Source organism: Tursiops truncatus, chromosome 15 (genome assembly GCF_011762595.2).
Source record: "Tursiops truncatus isolate mTurTru1 chromosome 15, mTurTru1.mat.Y, whole genome shotgun sequence".
In the NCBI taxonomy this organism is placed as follows: Eukaryota; Metazoa; Chordata; class Mammalia; order Artiodactyla; family Delphinidae; genus Tursiops; species Tursiops truncatus.
The window spans coordinates 3,243,605-3,257,183 of record NC_047048.1 but is presented as its reverse complement, the minus strand read 5'-3'; the positions used below and the strand labels follow the sequence as shown (position 1 = coordinate 3,257,183).

The window sequence follows — 13,579 nt, the reverse complement described above, 5'->3', positions numbered from 1 at the left end:
ACCGTGAGCGGAGGAATCTCGGTTGTTTTGAGCTGCTCAGTGTGTGGTGGCTCGTTTACAGCACCCACAGGAAATCGACACAAGTCTAGACCTCAAAACCGTACACACGTCCACCCTTGACCCTCTCCCCTGAGAAGCAGTGAGACTCCGACGGGCTGGGGTCAGACTTAACCGCTGTGGGTGAGAAGCCCAGCTCTGCTCGGTCAATGGGTAAGTCGTCTTCCGGGGAGGTGACAGTCAATACCTCTCTGCTCTTGTGTCAGACTCCTTCTCTCCAGCGCTGTGTTATAGTGTCTCCCCAGATTCTGCAAAGAAAATACCCAACAGCGGTGTGAAGGGCTCTCTCTCTCCCTTCCTCCTTCTCTGTCGCTGTCTCTCTATCTTTCTTCATCTCTCTCTCTCCAGCAAGCATGAATGCCTCAGGGTCACACTTTTTCATAAGGATTCTCTTCCTGGAATATGCTGCATTTGTTCTGTGGCATCTTGGCCCAGCAAACTGATGAATTAATTCATTTGTCTGTTCTTCATGCATTTGCCATATATTTTTTTGTTTACATAGTATTTTTACCTAGGTCCTTGGGAAACAAGAGTTGGTGCAGAAAAATTGTCGATAGCGCGTAGAGTGGGGAATACTGAAATAAAACAGATTAAGTGGGAAGAAGATACACATCTAAAATGTGTATTACGAGTGTTTAATGCCCTACTACTGTATTAGTGTTGATGCTCTACCCAGGACGGAGCCAGTTCCTGCTAACAGCAGTCACTCCAAACAAGAAAAGAATTACAGCATGCTTAAAAATACACAGAAAAGGAAGAAAAGTCACATTTAATAGTACTCAACGTGGATGCAATTGTATTAGTATTGATAACACCAGCGTGGCACCCACGTGCCCCAGAGTTTACAGGATAGCTCTGATTTCAAATATTCTGGTTTTCCCTCAGATTCTATGTTGTAATTTGAGCACTGAGCTACAGGGACAAGACCAGTCAACCATGAAAGCTATCTGTTCATCTCTTCAAGAAATAGCTGAGTGACACAGAGTGGAAAATCACAGATTTTGGACTCAGGTACCACAATGCCCGTGGCCTTGGGCAAGTCCCTTCACCAATCTCTGCACCCATTTCTTCACCTGTAAAGTAAGGATGGTAACTAGTAGGGAGGAAAGGAGATCATCCAAGTTTGGGGGCGATATTGTGAAGAATATACCATGTTCTTTTTCTTCTTCTGTTAAACCCTCAGTGGTGTCACTTGTAACTAGAGGGCTTCCCTTGCAGCCCTCAGTCCAAGGTGGGGGGGGGGGCAGGAACATCAAATCAAATTACTGAATTTTAAGTTTGAAAGAACCAGGGCTTAGATATAAGACGGAGAGATTTGGTATAAGCACTGTGGCATCAACACCCCCAAGCTTCATGTCACTCCAGAGGAAATAAATCTTCCCTGCATTTGTGGAGGAGGAGACACTTGGAAAGACAGCAGAAATTTAGATGCTGGCGAGATTCCTGCCCCCTGCCCCTCACCAGGTGAAGGCTGCAGGAAGTGGGCGGAGGGTCTGCACGTGTAAGCTCAGCAAAGAAAGAGGACACACCATCATATCTTATTAAAAACTCCCTCAGAGCACGGAGATTTGCATTTTAGGTATTGCCTTTTCAAAGGGCTTACCCCACCCCACCGCGGGAACACTGACCACATATAACAAAAAGAATATGCTCATTGCAGTCAGGAAAATTAGGGCTCAAATTCTATCTGCAGTAGAGAGAGATACTGCACCAAGCTGGCCTGGGGGATTAGAACACAGCAGAAGTGATGGCTTGTCACTGTCTAGATCAGGTTATAGAAGACACTGCCTTTTCCATCGTGATCTACCCCTCTCAGATCCCACACGCCGGGGGAAGCCAGCTGCCTTGTCTTGAGCAGCCCTTTGGAGGGTCCCACCTGGTGAGGTGCTGAGGCCTCCTGCCAACAGTCATGACCAAGAACTTGGAAGCCCATCCGCCAACCCAGTCAAGCCTTCAGACAACTTCAGCCCTAGCTGACAGCTTGACTGCATCTCATGAGCCCCCCCCCCCCCCCAAGCAAGAACCAGGCAGCGGAGCCACTCCCAGATTTCTGATCCTTAGAAACTGTGTGAGATAATCAATGCACGACGCTTAAAGCCTCAAGGCTTGGGGCTAATTTGCTACGTGACTACTACACCATCTCTCCCAGGTACTGTTCGGTAACCTTGGGCACCTTGCTTCCCGTTTTTCATCTGTAAGATGGGGACTGGGCAGTCAGTGCCCACTCCCATCCCCTTGATTCTTCCAGAGATCCCTGAAAGGGGGGTCTTATACACACCAGCAGCTCCCCATGTCTCCTGCCGGAGCCCGTTCTCTGGCCACGGGAGCATCCCTGGCCCGAGCGTGGAGGCCAGGCTGGAAGCGCCAGGGAGTTGATACCCCAGGAGATACCCTCCACCAGTGCAGAAAGGGGCTAGGAGGACAGATACCCCAGCTCCCGCGCCCACATGAGAGGGCAGTTCTGAGTACCCTACACTGTCTCTCGTGGTGATACCCTTCATTTCCCTTCCTCCCTTCCCTGTCTCATCCTCCCACGACCTCACTATGCTCCCTGGGATGGCTCTCAAGGACGATGCTTGTGCCCACATCCTTGTCTCAAGGTTTGCTTTAGGGACAATCCGAACTAAGACCGTGATAATATCAACTAAGTCGGCTTCTGGGTGGCCAACCTGATGCACTGAGGTGCCTCCTCTTCCAGGAGACTTGCAATGAGAACTTGGTTGAAACACCTCATTCAGAGGTGCTTCATCCACAGGAGGCTTAGTTATAGATTATTTGTTGGACACAGTCTTCCTTCCTTCTTTCCTTCCTTCCTTTTTCCTCCCTCCCTCCCTCCCTCCCCTTCTTCCTTTTTCTTTCTCTCTCTTTCTTCTCAAATACATCATGTACTTTTTCTTTCTCTGGAAGAAATAGTACATAAATACAGATCTTCCAATCTGAAGGACAATTTGATGCATAATTACCATGAGCTCAAGAGACAGATTCCAAAATATCTAGAATTAAAGCCCCAGCTTTCCTTGGTGGTCCCTCTTCTGAAGAAACGACCTGTACCTGAATGACGGTAGAGAAGGCTTTCCAAGCTCCATGAAGAAAGTTATGAAAACATCTGGACGTCCAGGCCACCCCATGGTGAGGAGAATTACCTCAGGGGGCGGGGGAGGAAACAACTAATAGAATAAAGAAGCTAAAGACAGGCCAACGCATCTCCTTCAGACCAAACTGGGATCAAGCTTCGGTTGATTTTAGCTACTCATGGTAGTTACGTCCTATAAACTCGCCGCGAACGTGGAATTAGTGACTGTGGAACCATTTCTCACAGGGGAAATACAGGGTCAGGTTCCTGTAAGCCTCCGGTCGCAACACTCTTGCCAAACAATCAACACGTTCCTTGGTTTTATGCGTGTTTCTCTTTCAGGACACCTAATTCAATGATATTTCTGATTCATTCACATCGGACTCACGACCAGCAGTGCTGTAACGTGCACCTGAACATAGCTCATGTAACACGTGTGTGTTTCCTCCACGGGGCCCATCACAGCCTTCCTGGGCTTGGGAATACCAGCCAGCCCTTCAGCAGCAGGCTTGGGGCCTTTTTCAACAGCAAAATCGCCACCAGAAAGCACAGAAAGGTGAACAAGCTTCACTAGGTAGACCGTGGGAAGCATGCTTGTTTGAAGCATGAGCTGAACTGAGAAGGCACGGCATCACCTGTTCAACCTCAGCTGGAAACGTGTCACCAGGTAACCAGCCTGGGCTGAACTGTGTCCTCTCCAATCCACGTGTTGAAGCTCTAACCCCTGGGGCCTCAGAGCGTGACTGTATTTTGAGATGGGGTCTCTAAAGAGGTGACCGAGTTAAAATGAGGTCGTTAGGGTGGCCCTAATCCAACAGGACTGGTGTCCCTATAAGAGGGGGAGATTAGTATGCAGAGAGACTCCAGGGGCACTTGTGCCCAGAGGAAAGGCCAGGTGAGGACACAGGGAGAAGGCAGCCATCTGCAAGCCAGGGAGAGAGGCCTCAGGACAAAACAACCCCGCCAACACCCTGATCTTGGACTTCCAGCCTCCAGGACTGTGAGACAACAGACTTCTGTCGTTTCAGCCCCCAGTCTACAGTATTCGGTTCTTGCAGCCCTAGTAAACTAATACGGAGACTCAAGTTTTTGCTGCTCTGCGTGTGTCCACGATGGCCGTGAAAGCACTGCCAGTACTGGCCTGGGGTTTCACGTGCATCTTAGCGAGTAGGCAAATTCCCAAATACTGAATCCATGACGTGGAGGGTGACTAGACTGTCACCAAGCCCAGCGTCTGGTCTATTCCTCACATCTACAATCAAACATCCGGATTTTGATCGAATCACAGCCCCACCCTGCAGAGAACAGGCCCTGGATCTCCGAGGCATAAGTGCGTAACACAGAGACTGAGGAGAGAGATGTCTCACCAAGAACCCAGCTCTGTCCATGCTCTGTGGGCCGACGTTTTCCCAACTCAGTTGTACCTCAAATCCCTTACACAAGTTTCACTGACTCCTGGTTTTAGCGCCAAACACGTTGCAGAGGCTGACGGAAGCAGGGAGGATGACCGGAAGCCACTGGGGCTGCCCGGGCTTTGCTGCCTCCCTGTGTGAACCGGTGCCCTGTGATAGATCAGTGCTGCCGTCGCAGGATGAAGCAAAGCCCATTAAAACCGTGACACCACTGACCCACATCAGTGGGACCCAGAGCCTCTGTTCTTTTGCCAGTAATGACCAACGATTTACACTGAGACATTTACCCTCTTAATGGGCAACCCCTTGGATCACTGGCTGGGATTTAAAGGATGGCTGGAAGAGGTGAGCAGTCCTTCTTACAACTCCCCGAAATACTGACCTCGTGACACTGGCCTCATTAGCAGCATGCCGTAAAACCAAGGGTGTGGCCCAGACAGAATCCCTCCTCAGCAAAAACTGACCATTACATGTCCCGAGAAAGTGAAGAGGCGTTTCCTTTACTCCTCCTGACAACACCTCTTAACACCAGTTTTTGATAGAATGGTACCTAATGTTTTAATTGATTAGTGTGCATTTCAGGGAAGTTCACGGGTTCTCATCCATTTAGTGAGGGTCTCTTTTACGGAAATCATTATGAACAATAATTGTTTCACAATCATGGACATACAACAGCCTTAAATATATATTTTAAAGTTAAAACTTTTTCCTCTTCAAAGTTGATAACAGCTTTCTTTTTTCAGCGGCCATGGCTCACGGGCCCAGCCGCTCCGCGGCATGTGGGATCTTCCTGGACCGGGGCACGAACCCGTGTCCCCTGCATCGGCAGGTGGACTCTCAACCACTGCGCCACCAGGGAAGCCCGATAACACCTTTTTGAATAGATAATACATTTACGTGGTTCAAACTTCACAAGCTACAAAATAGGACATAGTGAAAATCTTCCTTCTACGCCCGTCTCATGTTACTTAGTTCTTTTCTCCAGAGGCAACTTATCTTGTTTGTCATCATACACGTGTATGGTCAGCTCTCCGTATCTGCGGATGCAGAACTACAGAGACAACATCACTTATACAAGGGACTTGAACATCCGTGGATTTTGGTATCCTCCGGGGGTCCTGGAACCCCTGCCCCGTGGATACTGAGGGACAACTGTATAGATTTCCAGACATATTTTCTATGTACAACCAACCAGGTGCACGTGTGTGTGTACATGTGTATACATATATACGTGTGTATCCACGTATGTGCGTGGAGATATATACACACACGTGTGCATACAGTGGTGGGCAGAGGGGTTGGGCTGCCATTGAGAACGTGCTGGTGGGAGCTGGTGGGAAGGAGACCCTGGCCCCGGGGTGGCAGAAAGCTTAGCTGAATGGTTGCTGTGGTAACATGGGCAACAGGAACTGTCTGTAATGAACGGACGGATCTGGCTAAGATTTCCAGGCAGAATGGCAAAAGCGTCTACTGGTTTCTCTCACTAAATTTCCTCTTTGAACCGTCTCTTCACAGCCATTGTCCCTTTAAGGTTTTTGTGACTGGTGTCTTCTTATTAGGGAATTTAGACCCTTGTGATACAACTTGCAAATATATTTCTAAGTTTGCTGTTTGTCTCGTGAGTCTGCTTAGGGTGGACTGTCACACAGAAGTTGTGATTATTATTGTTATTATGTGATCAAATCTGGTTTTTTCTCTTACAGTTTCCGAGTTTGTGTCATAGATATACAGCTCCCCAAATCCAAGATTATTTTTTAAACCTAGAGTATCATTCTTTATTACTTTTGTGGTTTCCTTTTAAAAAATAATTTAAACCTTTGTTCTAACGTATTATTTATGTGGATGTGAGAATGGCTGTCGAGTTGTTCTAAAACCAGTGATCGAGATGCCAACCTTGTCATAAATGAAATTCTCATAAATGTTTGAGTCTATTTCTGGACTTCTTATTCTGTCCCATTGATTTTTCTGTCCATTCACGTGTTAGTGCCACACGATTTTAGGGAAGGTAAGTTTAAAATCTGTTTTAATATCTGGTAGGACTGATTTTCCCCTTCTTTTTCAGATGTTCCTGTCTGTTTTTACCTGGTTTTCCACATCAACTGGACATCAGCGGTGTATATTGGACACACACACACGCACCTTCTTGGTATTGTTATTAGGGTTACGGTAGATTTACACACTAATTTTGGAAGTATGGGCATCTTATTATGTAGATCTTCCAACGTAAGAATGTGATATATTTTCCCACGTATTCTAGGCTTATTTTGTGCCCCTCAGGAGCATATTAAAGTTTTCTTCATAATGACCTTGCATATTTTATCCTTAGGTATTTTATCTTCGCTGTTGACATTCCTGCTTTTTTTAGGGAATTACTTCTTCTGTTATATATTCTAATTAGTTGTTTTATATGTTAAGACATTTTTTATGTATTAATATTTTTTCTTTTCTTTTTGCCTGCAGTTTTATACAAAGCAAAAGTCTCTCTTCTCTTTGTGATTTCCACTTTGTCCCACCTGCCCTGCTTCTCGCGTTCAACCTTCCCTTTCAGGGGGACCTCTGTCTCCAGGGCAGGTACCTGATTTATGTTGCTGCAAACAAGGGAAGGCCCCGCTTTTGCCAGAAGTGTTCTCGGAGGCTCCTCCTGGGCTATGCAGCAGCTGTTGCTCAGATGTCTTGTTATTTGCCGTCAAAGACGATTCTAGTCAATAGAGAAGATAACATGGTGAAAGCAGAGCTTAGCAATGGAGCCGGGCTGGGCCTGATGACACCAGCCCTGGATCAAGGTGAGGTCTCCCCTTGGATTTTTGGTTATACAAAGCAATAGATGCTGTCTTGTAAGAAACCAGTTTGACTTGAGTCATCAGGCCCCAAATCTTCCCCTGTGACTCAGGGAATGGCCCCCCTCTATCTTCTCAGTCCCCATTCACCGAGTGCCACTTCATGACGGGCACGTGTCACGGCCCACGGACATCCATGGTCAGATACTGGAGATTTATTTTGTTCTCTTGTTTTCCTGATTCTTTGTGTTGCTTGTAGCTTTGAATCGGTGTCTGCGTGTTTGAAGAAACAGCCGCCTACCTCAGGTGTTAAGGACTGGCTTTGACTGGAAAGACCTTTACCGGTCAGCCTGGTAGAGATCTGGGCCTTTGTTCCTCACTGCCCAGATGTCCCGTCTTTTTTTTTGAGGCAGGGGAGGCTATAATCTCTCGTTCTGGTTGGTGTCCGACTGCCAGCTCGGCCAGTGCCCCGTATGAGGCAAGGTAGAAACCGGCCCCTCAGGTCCCCTGACGGGCAACCGGAGCTCGAATGACTGTGGCCATCTCTCCCCCGTCTGCTTTGTCAGTCGTGGAATGACTCAGGCCGCCAAGGCAGTCTTGACCACTATAAAGTTTTAAATGGTTTTAAACGTTTTAATTGTGTAATTTTACATGGCTGTCGTCCTTAGCCACAGCTTAGAGCATACATGGACCAGACCACTGTTCAAAGATGGGGTGCACACTGAATGCTCAATTTTAAACACAAGTTAAATAGGAGAATAAAAAAGAAATAGGGAGACTTTAGATTTGTCTCTAGATGACACTCAGTAGCTCCTTACAGGAGCCATAAATTGCTGTCTTTGTATCGAAAATGACACAGTGAGATTCCTTTCTCTTTCAAAAACGTGTCACAAAGAGTGAAGCAAGAGTCCCGCCTGACTTGACTCTTCCCGGGAGAGTCTACCCATCTCTCTCCGCTGTGCTCTTTGTGAAGAGATGCCAGCAGCAAGCACTTGAAACCATCTCTCTCATCTTTTCACTTGGAGCAAAGGGAACCCTCTTGCACTGCTGGTGGGAATGTGAATTGGTACAGCCACTATGGAGAACAGTATGGAGGTTCCTTAAAAAACTACAAATAGAACTACCATATGACCCAGCAATCCCACTACTGGGCATCTACCCTGAGAAAACCATAATTCAAAAAGACACATGCACCCCAATGTTCATTGCAGCTCTATTTACAATAGCCAGGACATGGAAGCAACCGAAGTGTCCATCATCGGATGAATGGATAAAGAAGATGTGGCACATATATACAATGGAATATTACTCAGCCATAAAAAGAAACGGAATTGAGTTACTTGTAGTGAGATGGATGGACCTAGAGTCTGTCATACAGAGTGAAGTAAGTCAGAAAGAGAAAGACAAATACCGTATGCTAACACATATATATGGAATCTAAGGAAAAAAATGTCATGAAGAACCTAGGGGTAAGACGGGAATAAAGACGCAGACCTACTAGAGAATGGACTTGAGGATACGGGGAGGGGGAAGGGTAAGCTGTGACAAAGAGAGAGAGTGGCATGGACATATATACACTACCAAACGTAAGGTAGATAGCTAGTGGGAAGCAGCCACATAGCACAGGGAGATCAGCTCGGTGCTTTGTGACCACCTAGAGGGGTGGGATAGGGAGGGTGGGAGGGAGGGAGATGCAAGAGGGAAGAGATATGGGAACATATGCATATGTATAACTGATTCACTTTGTTATAAAGCAGAAACTAACACACCATGGTAAAGGAATTACACTCCAATAAAGATGTTAAAAAAAAAAGCCACCCCCCCAAAAAAAAAATAAATAAAACACGAAACTTGTTTTTAAAACCGTTAACGATTTTGAAATCCAAGATTCAAGGATTTCAAACATCTCGCCAACTTTTGTCCATTTTTAGGATGTAACAGGTAGTTGAAATTCAAGGTAGATTTCAATATTCATTTTTTATTTTAAAATTTTAAGTAAACAAATCAAGCTTTTTGTATAGCTTATTGGAAAACCCCACCTATTTCCCTATATTTTATGAAATAAATGTTTATAAAATAACTTGTGTTAAATATGCTTTCAAAATTATACTGACCAAAAAAAAAAAAAAAAAAAAATTATACTGACCTAGATACAGTGTTTTAACTTCACTTTAGCATTCACCACGCGTGCAGAATTACCGGATCACCTTGGCCGAGACTGAGAACTACATTTCCCAGTCTCCGCCCTATAAGCTTCTGGTTAGAGCTGGTGGGAAGAAGAATTTATGGGAGATCTGAGGGAGGGACGAGCAGCAGCTGCCGGTCAGACGTCAGAATGGGCAGACGCAAGGTGCCCCCGGGGCCAGTGGTCCTTACACTCTGCACTCTGCCCGGGGCGGGTGCGGACATCCTTTGGGCTCCATGTCACAGCATCCTCTACTCTTTTCACCTGCAGACCCTTGGCCACGGTCCAGAGGGACAGTAGCCACCCAGGTGTGCGTCCCACCATCCTCTCCATGGAATTCCCAGCCAAGTCTGCTAAAGTTGCCGCGTGTGTTTGACTTCTTTTATTTCCCCCAAGGACCCACCTTGCCCACTGCTCCATGTTCCGGGGAAACTGCTGAATGACTTTTCTGTGATCTCCCAGAAGCACCTTCCAAGCCTTCACTTCCCGGGTGTGTAAAGGTCCAACGTCTAGAATAAACCCCTAGTTCCAAAATTCTCATAGTGGCCCTGCTTCCCTGACTGAACCCTGACAGATACACCAAGAAAAAGTTCTGAAATGGTTAAGACCCCTGCAGTGGTTCTCACGGTGACATAATACTGTGAAAAAGGCCGGTATTCAGAACACACAGGGAAGCCCTCAGGTAAATTCATAACTAAATGCGATTTTGTTTTTATTCCTTTGTATGATACGTCTACAAACCCCAAAGCAACAACACCCCCGCCCCCCAGATCCCACAAAGCCACATTTGGAGGAAAACATGGTCACCGTACCTGTATTTTATTCTCAAGACCTGGCACAGATGCTTCACGAATACTTTGAAGCCAGCTGGTACCTTCTGCTCTTGCCTTTCGTGTTCTCCCTCCCAAGGTTTTACAAAGCCTTTCCTAGTCTGACCCTTAATGCAAAGGAGGCTCCGGGATTCCAGGTAAAGTCTGGCTCTTTCCGAAATCCTACGCTGGTGGCGAGCCCTTCCACACCCCTTGGGATTTAAATGAAAACTTTCAACTGCTGGCCAGCAGTTGGGACTTAATCTTTCCGGGTTTTTAATTGGACACATGCAGTACTTATCTGTTTTCTGTTTGTTTTAATTTGAATTGTTAACAGCTTTTACACAGCTTTTAAGTGAATCTTGATTTCTGACCCCTCCGAAAACAATCGGAAGACGCAGCACTACAGGGTCCTCAAGCCCGCCCGCCCACAGGTGGGTGGGTTTGAGCAGCAGCTGCCCTTCTGGGCCGTGAGCCCCAGTCCCCACCAAGCCCTATTGTCCTAACCCGAGCCTGCTCCCTGCATTTATTCTGGCTGCCGGGCTCCCCTGGTGGGTGGTGAGTCTGTGCCTCGGTCCTTCCTATGGGCACCCTTCCAGGCGTTGACCCTGGACGTAGTGAACCGCAAGGTGCTCTTCTGGGGCTGCAGGATCCTTCAACACGCTGTCCTGCCACCAGCCCTGGGAGCTCTTCAGATACTTACTGCTGTCATCGACGAGACAGGGTGAGCAGGGGACATCGCACCCAGCGTGCAGAAGCTTAGATTTCGGTCAACTGACACTTTTTCTGTCTGGGAGATTTCAGCCCACTTATAAGCTTTTTATCCTTTTGGTGTTTTGCTCCAATTCTCTGTTGACTTTCACAGCCTGTAGGTCTGGATGACATTTTCTGCTTCCATGACCCTCAGTTTGTCCATCATCAGGCATAGCTGAAAAATCAAGTCTCCTCTGGAGATGCCAGCATTGTCTAAGGTTGCTATTTCATTTTTTATTATACTCATTTCACACTGAATTTTTCTTTCACTATTTCAAAGTCTCTTTTTAATCATTTTCAGGTCTTTACATCAGATTTTTTCCACAGGACTTTAGAAGTGGCTACTGGTCTGGTTGCAATGGGGTGCAGTGTGGGGTACAGGGCCCCAGTTCTGGCCCCATTTGTCAATCTATCTGCCCCTAACATCCCATACTCTGGCCAGACTGAATGCCAGCAGACCCACGGACACTGCACCCACTTTTTGCTTAAAAGCTCTTTCCCCTCCCTTAGTTGCCTGATAAGTGTCAGTTTGCGCCGCCCTCCCAAGGAAGGGTACCCTGATTGTAACAGGGAAGAATAAATCTGACTCCATACTGGACCTGTTTCTTTTACTTTAACCTTTGTACCCTATTGCTTTAGCTTCCAGTTAAGAATGTTGCCTATAGCCTGAAATACACAGGAGAGCCCATTCTCAAGGCTCTGACCTTTAAGGGTATAACACTTTTCCATTCAGATCGAGATAAAAAGTTGCAGAACAGAGAAAGACATTCGTCCTGTTGGAGGTTTACAGGAACACGGTGACCTGACCTACGTGCACAGCTGCAGGAACAAAGGATTCTTGACACCAAGAAGTCTGCCGCGACCAGCCACATCACCTTCCCTTTTTAGTATAAAAGGAGCCTGAATTCTGACTTGGCTAAGATGGTTCTTTATCTTCCAGATAAAGTCGCTCTTCCTCGCCCCAGCAACTCGTATCTTGATTTACTGGCCTGTCGTGTGGTGAGTAGTACGAGCTTGGACACGGTAACATGATCTCTTAGAAGGAGCACAGCACCCTGCCCTGCCTCTAGGTTCCTACGACCCTGGCTCATACATTTGTAACAGCACCTCTGTCAGTTTTGCATCAGTTTACAAGTCTGCACCCCTCACTCGACTTCAAGCCCCTTAAACACTGGGATCTTCTGTTATAAGACTTTTTTCATCTTTGCACCCTGAGTTTGAGAGTACTATAGGAGTGTATTGGTCAGCTATTGCCACAATAACGCTGTGTAACAAATCAACCCCAAACTCACTGGTGAACAATGGCAAGCGTTTAGCAATAACAAGCGCTTATTTCTGGCTCCCATGTCTGCCGGCTGGTGGGGATTTGGCTGATCTAGGCTGGGTTTGGCTCTGCTCCGCCAGAGCTTGCCTGCTCTGTGCTTCTTATTTTGGGATTCGTGGGACACCAGAGGCATGCAGCACGTAGCCCAACTGGATGAGCACATTTTAAGCCTTAGCATCTCGCCTGCTAACACCCTATTAGCCAAAGCATGACATACGGCCAAGGCCAGTGTCCGGTGGTGGGGAAATACCCTGCCCACCACGAACGTTTGGATGTACAATACAAGGGAGGGAAGAATTCACACCAGGAATTCAGTCTACCCCAGGGTATGTAAATATCTGTGGAATCAGCGAATATGGTCTATTCAAGAAATTATGAAAGATTCCTCGTCAACTGTGTAGAATTCAGCAACTGCACATTAACTCACACGTGAGAACGCACTTTGGGAGGCTGCTTCCCACATGGGCCTCTGCATCACCCCGCCCATTTTTAAAAGCAGCACTGACTGTTTCAAATCCACCTGGAGGGTCCGTGTCATAAACGGACAGCAGCCTTGACTGGGATGTTCAGTTCCCTCGTGAACTGAGGCAACACGGGGCCATCTGGGTGAACCCACCTCCGGTCCCCACCCCCGTCTGCTGTATGAACATTCACTCATGCGTCAAAAGGGAGCAAAAGGCTGAAACCTTATGAAATGCTTGTCGACCGTCGTGTTTTATTGAACCAGCACTGTAGGAAGAGTGTGGGCGTATATACGGGAATTATTAACAAAGCTTATGGAGGAGGAAATATTTTGGCCCATTATTGTTCCTCATGTTTGTTCTTTTGATTATTTTCTGAATTTCATTACAGAAACCCTTGGGCCCTTTCCAAGCTCTTGCCCATGGAAGTTAATCCTGGGGATTTTTATGCAGTGAAATTTGTTTTTAAGGTTCGTCTTTGTCAGGTTGGTGCAGAATTTCCCTTTAACATTTGAAGAGAGGCAGAGGTCAGGAATCATATGCATAAATATTTGTTTCCTAAACAGTTAATTCCTTCCCTTAAGATGATTTGGGAAAGTGGAGGGGAAAACATTTTCATTATGTAGCAGAAAACGTTGAATAATTTAATGGGCATTTTCGAATACCTGCCTGTGAAATAAAGGCGAGGCACAAAAAGTGAAGGGATGCTTGGAATCGTTCAGGTAGGG

General features: G+C 46.7%; 1 long non-coding RNA gene across 2 annotated transcripts in view; it reads right to left on the bottom strand.

The window, feature by feature from the left end:
* Positions 1-13,579, bottom strand: part of LOC141276442 (uncharacterized) — a 51,188-nt gene that overhangs the window by 14,029 nt on the left and 23,580 nt on the right. The gene's annotated exons all lie outside the window — the stretch shown is intronic.